At 49.1% G+C, this 8492-nt stretch overlaps 1 pseudogene across 1 annotated transcript; it reads left to right on the top strand.

Moving 5' to 3' along the window:
- The first annotated feature begins 5462 nt into the window (after positions 1 to 5462).
- Positions 5463 to 5990, top strand: LOC308256062 (ferritin heavy chain-like; annotated as a pseudogene). Its single transcript has one exon. The product of its transcript is annotated as a ferritin heavy chain-like (transcript).
- Positions 5991 to 8492: the final 2502 nt, after the last annotated feature.

The following is an 8492-nucleotide window of genomic DNA, read 5'->3' as shown; positions in this document are numbered from 1 at the left end:
TGGGTGGGGTGGAGTCTCAGTCTTGGCTTCCTGTCAGCCTTGCCCTTGCGCGCACGTGCACGCCTTCAGACCTCCATCTTCCCTGGCTCCTGAGTCTCCGCCCGAGAGTCCAGACTCCCCCCACAAGAGTGTGGGTCCCCAGGGGCTCGCCTGGAACCCGGGTTCAGTGCAGTCAGAACTGGGGCCCAGTGCAGTCAGGAACCTCTGACTCCCTTCCACTAGGGAAAGCCTGTGGCAACCTCCGCAGCCTTTGTGCGCACTGACACGCGCTCGCTTTCAGTCCTCTGCCTTCCCCGGCTCCCGAGTCTCCGCCCGAGAGTCCAGACTCCCCCCACAAGAGCGTGGGTCCCCAGGGGCTTGCCTGGAACCGGGGTTCAGTGCAGTCAGAACTGGGGCCCAGTGCAGTCAGGAACCTCCGACTCCCTTCCACTAGGGAAAGCCTGTGGCAACCTCCGCAGCCTTTGTGCGCACTGGCACGCGCGCGCTTTCAGTCCTCCGCCTTCCCTGGCTCCCGAGTCTCTGCCCGAGAGTCCAGACTCCCCCCGTAAGAGCGTGGGTCCCCAGGGGCTCTCCCGGAACTGGGGTTCAGTGCAGTCAGAACTGGGGTTCAGTGCGGTCGGGGGCTTCCTTCCCCCTTCCGCCAGAGAAAGTCAGCCAGGCTCTCAGCCGCCCTTCCTCTCTGTGCGCACAAAGACCCTTTGCCGTACCTCCAATTCTCTGTGAGCTTTTCTCTTTCCTTCTAGTTGTAGAATTTCCACTCAGCCAGCTTTCCCGTGGTTCTGGATGGTGTCCGTTCTGTCTTTTAGTTGTAGTTTTGAAATTGTTGTGCTAGGCAGCAGTTTAGGTGCTTACCTATGCCGCCATCTTGGTTTCTCCCCCAAATCTTTTTTTTTTTTAAGTTATAAAAGGTGAACATACTAACAGCATATTCTTTTTTAAAATATATTTTTATTGATTTTAGAGAGGAATGGAGAGGGAGAGATAGAAATATAAATGATGAGAATCATTGATTGGCTGCCTCTTGCATGCCCCCTCTGGGGATTGAGCCCACAACCTGGGCATGTTCCCTGACTGGGAATCAAACCATGACCTCCTGGTTCATAGGTCCATACTCAACCACTGAGCCACACCGGCTGGACTACTAACAGCATAGTCTTATAGGATTTGTTTGAGCCCCGGTGAGAATGAATGTAAAGTGCTAGGTGCAATAACTGGGACATATTGGACAAAGGTCAGTAATTATTTATTACCAACTAGCAGCCTAGTGCATGAAATTCGTGCACTTGGGGGGTCCCTCAGCCCAGCCTGCACTCTCTTGCAATCCAGGAGCCCTCGGGAGATGTCTGACTGACGGCTTAGGCCCGTTCCCCCGTGAGGAGCGGGCCTAAGCCAGCAGTTGAACATCCTTAGTGCTGCCATGGAGGTGGGAGAGGCTCCTGCCACTGCAGCTGTACTCGTCAGCTGTGAGCTGGGCTTCTGGCTGAGCTGCGCTCCCCCTGTGGGAATGCACTGACCACTAGGGGACAGCTTCTGTGTTGAGCGTCTGCTCCTGGTGGTTAGTGCACATCATAGCAACCAGTTGTTCCACCGTTCGGTTGATTTGCATATTAGCCTTCTATTATATAGCACAATTACATTATTAATAATAATTATAATTATTATTCAGTTCCTACCACTGTTATTGAGATGATGCATTGAAGGGACTTGGAGAGGAAGTCTGAATTATTTTCCTGAAGGGAAGTCACTGGCTGTACAAGGTCAAAGAGGAAGAAGAACTGAGGTGTGGACACCTTCAGGAATCATTTGTTCTCCACCTCGCATGTGCTGCCTCACCCCTATGATGTAAATGGACATGATTTCTACCTTCACCAGTGACCAGACTTGGCCCAACCTGGTCCCCTCAGTATCTCCTGTTGCCGACTCTGCCACTGTCTTTGGATGCTCTGGAGAGCATGTTGGGAAGTAATATAAGTGATCAAACTTCTAGAAACAAAGGTAGGAAAATCCCCGGGGTCTAGGGCTCGGCATCGAGTTCTCAGCCTTGACAGCAAAGGCACAGCCCAAAGAAGGAAAAGGTGATCAGTTACATCACTAAAGCTAACGGCGTTTGGGCCGTGAAAGACCCTATCAAGGGGGTGAAAGGACATCCTCTAGGAAATATTGCAAATTGCATACCCAACCAAGGAGTAGTATTCAACATGAAGGGTCCTTGGGGGGTGGATATATAAAGAACTCTTAAAACTCAACAGGAAAGTGAACATCCCAATTAGAAAATGGGCAAAAGACACAGGTTTCACCAAAGAGGGTACACAGATACGCTCATGAAAAGGTATACAACATCATTACTATCAGGGATGCAAAATAGCATCACAATGACCTAGCACACACCCATCAGAAGAACCAAGAATAAATAAATAAGATAGTGACACCACCAAATGCCAGTGAGGATATGGGAAAGCTAGTTTGCCGTACAATGTTGGTAGGAATGTCAAATGTTACAGCCACTCAGGAAAACAAGTTTGGCAGTTTCTTTTATTTCCTTTTTATTGATGTACTAGGGGCCTGGTGCATGAAATTTGTGCACTGGGGAGGGGTCCCTCAGTCCAGCCTGCCCCCTCTCACATACTGGGAGCCCTCAGGGGATGTCCTACTGATGGCTTAGGCCCGCTCCCCGTTGGGAGAGGACCTAAGCAGCAGTCTGGCCTCCCTTTGCGGGAGGCGACCGGGCTGATCAGGGGAAGGCGCCAGCCCTATCACCCCGCTGCTGTAGCTGCCAAGGTATTTTCATCAACACGGACTCCAGTCCCTTCACCATGAAAAAATGACAACTTTCTTTAGGCATTTTCAAGATGTGTCTTGCATAGGATATGACATTTCTTTCTTTATTTTTCTTTTTATCCTCACCTGAGGATATGTTTCCATTGATTTTTTCCCCTTCCCTCTGATCCAAGGCTCGGCCCCTGCCCAAGACTAAAGCCTCCGCCCCAGGCTTTAGGCTTGGGAAGGGGGAACCCCGCCCCTCCAATGGCCAGCTGGGAGTGACCTGGATGCCAAGGAGGTTCCTGGGACCCAGGTATGTATGCAAATTAACCACCATCTTTGTTGGGTTAATTTGCATACTCACTCTGATTGGCTGTGGGCATAGCGGAGGTACCGTCAATTTACATGTTTCTCTATTATTAGGTAAGATTTTTAATTTTTTAAAATATATTTTACTGATATTTTACAGAGTGGAAGGGAGAGGGATAGAGAGTCAGAAACATCGACGAGAGAGAAACATTGATCAGCTGCCTCCTGCACACTCCCTACTGCGTATGTGCCCACAACCAAGGTACATGCCCTTGACTAGAATCAAACCTGGGACCCTTCAGTCTGCAGGCTGACACTCTATCCACTGAGCCAAACCAGCTAGGGCAGATTTTTAATTTTTTAAATATATTTTTATTGATTTCAGAGATGAAGGGAGAGGGAGAGAGAGATAGGAACATCAATGATAATAGAGAATTATTAATCAGATGCCTCCCGCACACCCCACACTGGGGACTGAGCCCGCAACCTGGGCATGTGCCTTGAATGGGAATCGAACCCATGACTTTCTGGTTCATAGGTTGACGCTCAACTACGGAGCCATGCCAGCTGAGAAAGTTTGGCAGTTACTTAAAAAGCTATACATGAATCTACCATATAACCCAGCAATTGCATTCCTGGTCATTTATCCTGGAGAAATGAAATGCACATTGTGTGCATGAGCCGTGGCCAAGAAGTTCAGTTGATAGGAGTATCTTCCCAATACACCAAAGTTGCAGGTTCGATCCCTAATCAGGGCACATACGAGAGTCAACCAATCACCCGGCCAGTGTGGCTCAGTGGTTGAGCTTCAACCCATGCACCAAGAGGTCACTGGTTCAATTCCTGGTCAGGGAACATGCCTGGATTGTGGGCTAGATCCCCAGTACCAGGTAGCCAATCAATGCTTCTCTCTCATCTATGTTTCTCTTCCTCTCTCTCTCTCTCTCTCCCTCCTTTCCTCTCTCTAAAATCAATAAAAATTTATATACATATGTATATATGTATATATATATATGTAAAATTACCTTCCTTTTAAAAAATAGAGTCAGCCAATGAATGCATAAATAAGTGGAACAACAAACCAATGTTGCCCTAGCTGGTTGGCTCAGTGGATAGAGCGTCAGCCTGCGGACTGAAGGGTCCTGGGTTCTATTCCGGTCAAAGGCATATGCCTGGGTTTCGGGCTTGACTCCTAGTAGGGGGGTGCAGGAGGCAGCCGATCAATGATTCTCTCTCATCATTGATGTTTCTCTCTCTCCCTCTCTGAAATCAATAAAAATATATTTTAAAAACAACAATGTTTCTCTATTTTCCTCTCTCTTTCTAAAAATCAATACATTTTTTAAAATGCATGAAACTTGACAGCAGCTCTATTCACTATGGGCTCGAACTGGAAACCACACAGATGCTCCTCAACAGGTGGCTGGTTAAACTGGGCACATGCACATTTGGGGTGGGACTCAGCAACCAAGAGGAACAAGCTGTTGATACACTCAACAACCTGGATGGACCTCTGGAGAATGATACGCATGAAAACAAGCCAATCCCAAAATGTTACGTACCACATGATTCCATTAATGTACCGGCCTTGAGATGACCAAAGTCTAGAAATGGAGAACAGTTGGTTGGTTGCCAGGGGTCAGGGACAGAGTGAGGGGTGGGAAAGGGATTTGGCTCTGAAAGGGCAACAGGAGGGACCCTGGTGGTGATGGAAATGGCCTGTGTCTTGGCTGTATCAGTGTCGGCATCCTGGCTGTGACATTGTACTAAACCTTTGTGACCTGCTACCATTATGGGAACTAGGTAAGGAGTATGTGGGCTCTCTCTGTATTATTTCTTTTTCTGTTTGTTTGTTAATCCTCACCCAAGGATATTTTTTTCTATTGATTTCTAAAGAGAGTGGGAGGGAGGGAGGGGAGAGAGAGATAGAGGGGGGGAGAGAGAGAGAGAAAAACACCAATGTGAAAGAGACATTGATTGGTTGCCTCCATGGAGTGTGGGGGAGGGGGCGTGGGAGTGGGCTGGGATTGGTTGAACCTACAACCCAGGCATGTGCCTTGACACTTCGGTCTAACCACTGAAAACACGGGCCAAGGCTGCACTATTTCTTGCAACTGCATGTGAATCTACAGGTCTCTCAAAGTTAAAAGTTTAGAGTCCTCACCAAAGTCCCAGGGGATTCCTGCTTCTACAGTGTTTGGACGGAACTGGGCACTCAACCCCCATCCCAGCCAGCAGCTGAGATCCAGCCTCTGCCATCTCTTCACAGTGCCCTGGGAGCCATCTCTTCACAGTGCCCAAGGCCCCCACCATGGCTCTAGCACCCACAGCCGCCTCTCCTCTGAAGCCAGGCCTCTCCTCCGCCACCCATCAAGATGACGGTGATGACCGTGATGACCCTGTCCACCTCCCAGGTGTGTGGGAACTGCTACCAGGACTGGAGGCCACCATCAGCTGCCAGACCAACCCGGAGCTCTACACTTCCTACGTCTACCTGTCCATGTCTTAGTACTTTGACCTTGACGATGTGGCTTTGAAGAACTTTGCCAAATATTTTCTTCACCAACCTCACGAGGAGAGGGAACATGCTGAGAAACCGATGAAGCTGCAGGACCACCGAGGTGGCCGAATCTTCCTTCAGGGTGGCAAGAAACCAGATCTGAGAGTTGGGAGAATGGGCTGAATGCCGTGGAGTGTGCGTTACACTTGGGAAAAAGTGTGAATCAGTCGTTACTGGACTTGCATACACTGGCCACTGACAAAAATGACCCTCATTTGTGTGACTTCACTGAGACTCACTACCTGAATGAGCAGGTGAAATCCATCAGAGAATCGGGTGATCACGTAACCAATAGGCACAGGTTGGGGGCACCTGAATCCGGCATGGCAAGCACACCTTGGGAGACAGTGAGGAGAGCTAAGCCTCAGGCTGGCTTCCTGTATCCACGTGGGTGACATCCTGATCACCAGAGTAGTACGTGCATGTTGCAGTTACTTTTATCTTTTCTACTAGAGGCCCGGTGCATGAGATTTGTACATGGGTAGGGTCCCTAGGCCTGACCAGCGATCAGGGCCAATCTGTGGGGCAACCAGTGGGGCAATCGGGGGTCCCCCACTGACACTTGCCTTGGCCGGCCTGATGCTGCCTGCTCACTGGCCCCACGCCCTGCTGTCACCACTGGTTGCCTCCCTCTGCGGGGCGATTGGGGGGGGGTCCCCACTGGCACCTGCCTTGGCTGGCCTGGGGCCTGTGGGCTGGGGGCAGCTCCTGCATTGAGCATCTGCCCCCTGGTGGTCAGTGCGCATCATAGTGGCCAGTCGTTCCACCAGTCATTCCGCCGTTCGGTCAATTTGCATATCAGGCTTTTATTATATAGGATGACTTGTACCAAATCATCTACTCATGTCCTTCATTTATACCACTCCTTCAAATAAAGTAATTTGTACCTCCTACCCCAAAAAAAGTTTAAGTAAATGTGTGTATGTGTATATACATACTATCTAATAAAAGAGTGATATGCAAATTAACCATCACTCCACTATACCCACAAACCACGCCCGCTAGCCATGCCCACTAGCCAATCAGGAGAGAGTATGCAAATTAACCCCAACCAAGATGGCTGCGGCCACGGAGTGAGCAGGAGGGAGGCTTGGGTTTCCCTGGCAATGGAGGAAGCCAAGCTTTCTGCACACCCTGGCTGGCCCAGGCCTCCACTTAAGGCTACAAAGTTTCAATTATAGAAGATAAATAAATCACAACAGAAATGGCTGCCGCCATGGAGGGAGCAGAAGTCTTGGCTCCGCTCCAGGCTACAAAGTTTCAATTGTAGAAGATAAATAAATCCCAGATACCAGGGCCTCTGCTTGGGTTGCCAGGGGGCATGGCCAGCCTGCAAACCACCACAGGCCCCTCGCCCAGGCTGCCCCACGCCCCAAGGGAACCCCCACCCTGATCTGGGACACCCTTCAGGGCAAACCAGCTGGCCCCCACCCATGCACCAGGCCTCTATGCTATCTAATAAAAGAGTAATATGCAGATTGGCCATCACTCCAACACACAAGATGGCTGCCCCCATGTAGTCAAAGATCCTGCCCTCATGTGGACACAAGATAGCCACCACAAGATGGCCAGCAGGGGAAGGCAGCTGGAAGGGACCAGACCTGCAAGGGAGGGCAGTTGGGGGCGATCAAGCCTGCAGGGGAGGGCAGTTAGGGGTGACCAGGCCAGCAGAGGAGGGAAGTTGGGGGCAAACAGGCTGGCAGGGAAGTGGTTAGGGGGTGATCAGGCTGGCAGGCAGAAGTGGTTAGGGGCAATCAGGAAGGCAGGCAGGCGAGCAGTTGGGAGCCAGCAGTCCTGGATTGTGAGAGGGATCCCAGATTGGAGAGGGTGCAGGCTGGGCTGAGGGACACCCCCACCCCCATGCAAGAATTTCGTGCACCGGGCCTCTAGTATATATATAATATTGAATTATTATAAAATTGTTATGTCTACATGTCAAAAATGGACTAATATTGATTGGTACTTTCGCACAATTCAGCCTAGTATTCTTTTTCCACTCAGCTGAATGGGTAGCATCCAGATCACGGTTTGGCAGCTTGCTTTTTCATTTCACTCTACCACACGCACAATATTCCATATCAGTATAAACACAGCTGCCTCCAGCTGCAGCAATACAATGCGTATTCTGGATGGCCATCACTTATTTTGACAGCTTCCTCTAATGGACATTTTGGTTGTTTCCATTATTTAGCTTTTACATAGGAGGCTGCGATGTATTTCCTTGAACATACATCATTTGTCCTGTGTTCAGTCGGGTCTTTCTGTGAATTTCCAGCAGAAAAATTGTTAGGCCAAAGGACATGTACATCTTTTACTTTAGTAAATGTTGCCAAATATCCCCCAAGAAGGTAGAACCAATTTTCACTCCCACCCAAGAGGCCAGGCCAGGTAGGCGAGGTTCTGCTGCCCCACACCTTGCAAAGACAGTGTTATCAAACTTCGATATCTGCTAATCTGATCAATGGGGAAAAAAGGATATCTCATAGTTATTTATATTTGCATTTTTTTTATAATGCCTAGGGTTCAAGAATCTTCTCTTATACAGCTTGTGAACCTAATCTACAATATTCATTTGCAATGCCCTAAAGGGATTTTGTTGTATATTGCTTTTTATCACATAGAGTATTTGCATACAGTGTGTTTGCATAGAGTGGAAGATTAAGAAATATTTGAAGATTAATTGCCACACCTGGACACAAGCCCCAACCCCTCTGAGCCTCACCCTTACCTCCTCGGGCTACAAGGGAAATCAGAAATGTGATTTAAGATAACTAGCAAATGGAATTGGATAGCAGGCGGGGTCAAAGAAAGCTGAGAGTAGCTTTGCCTAAACCTTCAAGGATATTTTTATAGGCTTCTGGGG

This window comes from Plecotus auritus, assembly GCF_963455305.1.
Source record: "Plecotus auritus genome assembly, chromosome: 8".
NCBI lineage: Eukaryota > Metazoa > Chordata > Mammalia > Chiroptera > Vespertilionidae > Plecotus > Plecotus auritus.
This window is presented reverse-complemented; position numbering and strand designations above follow the sequence as displayed.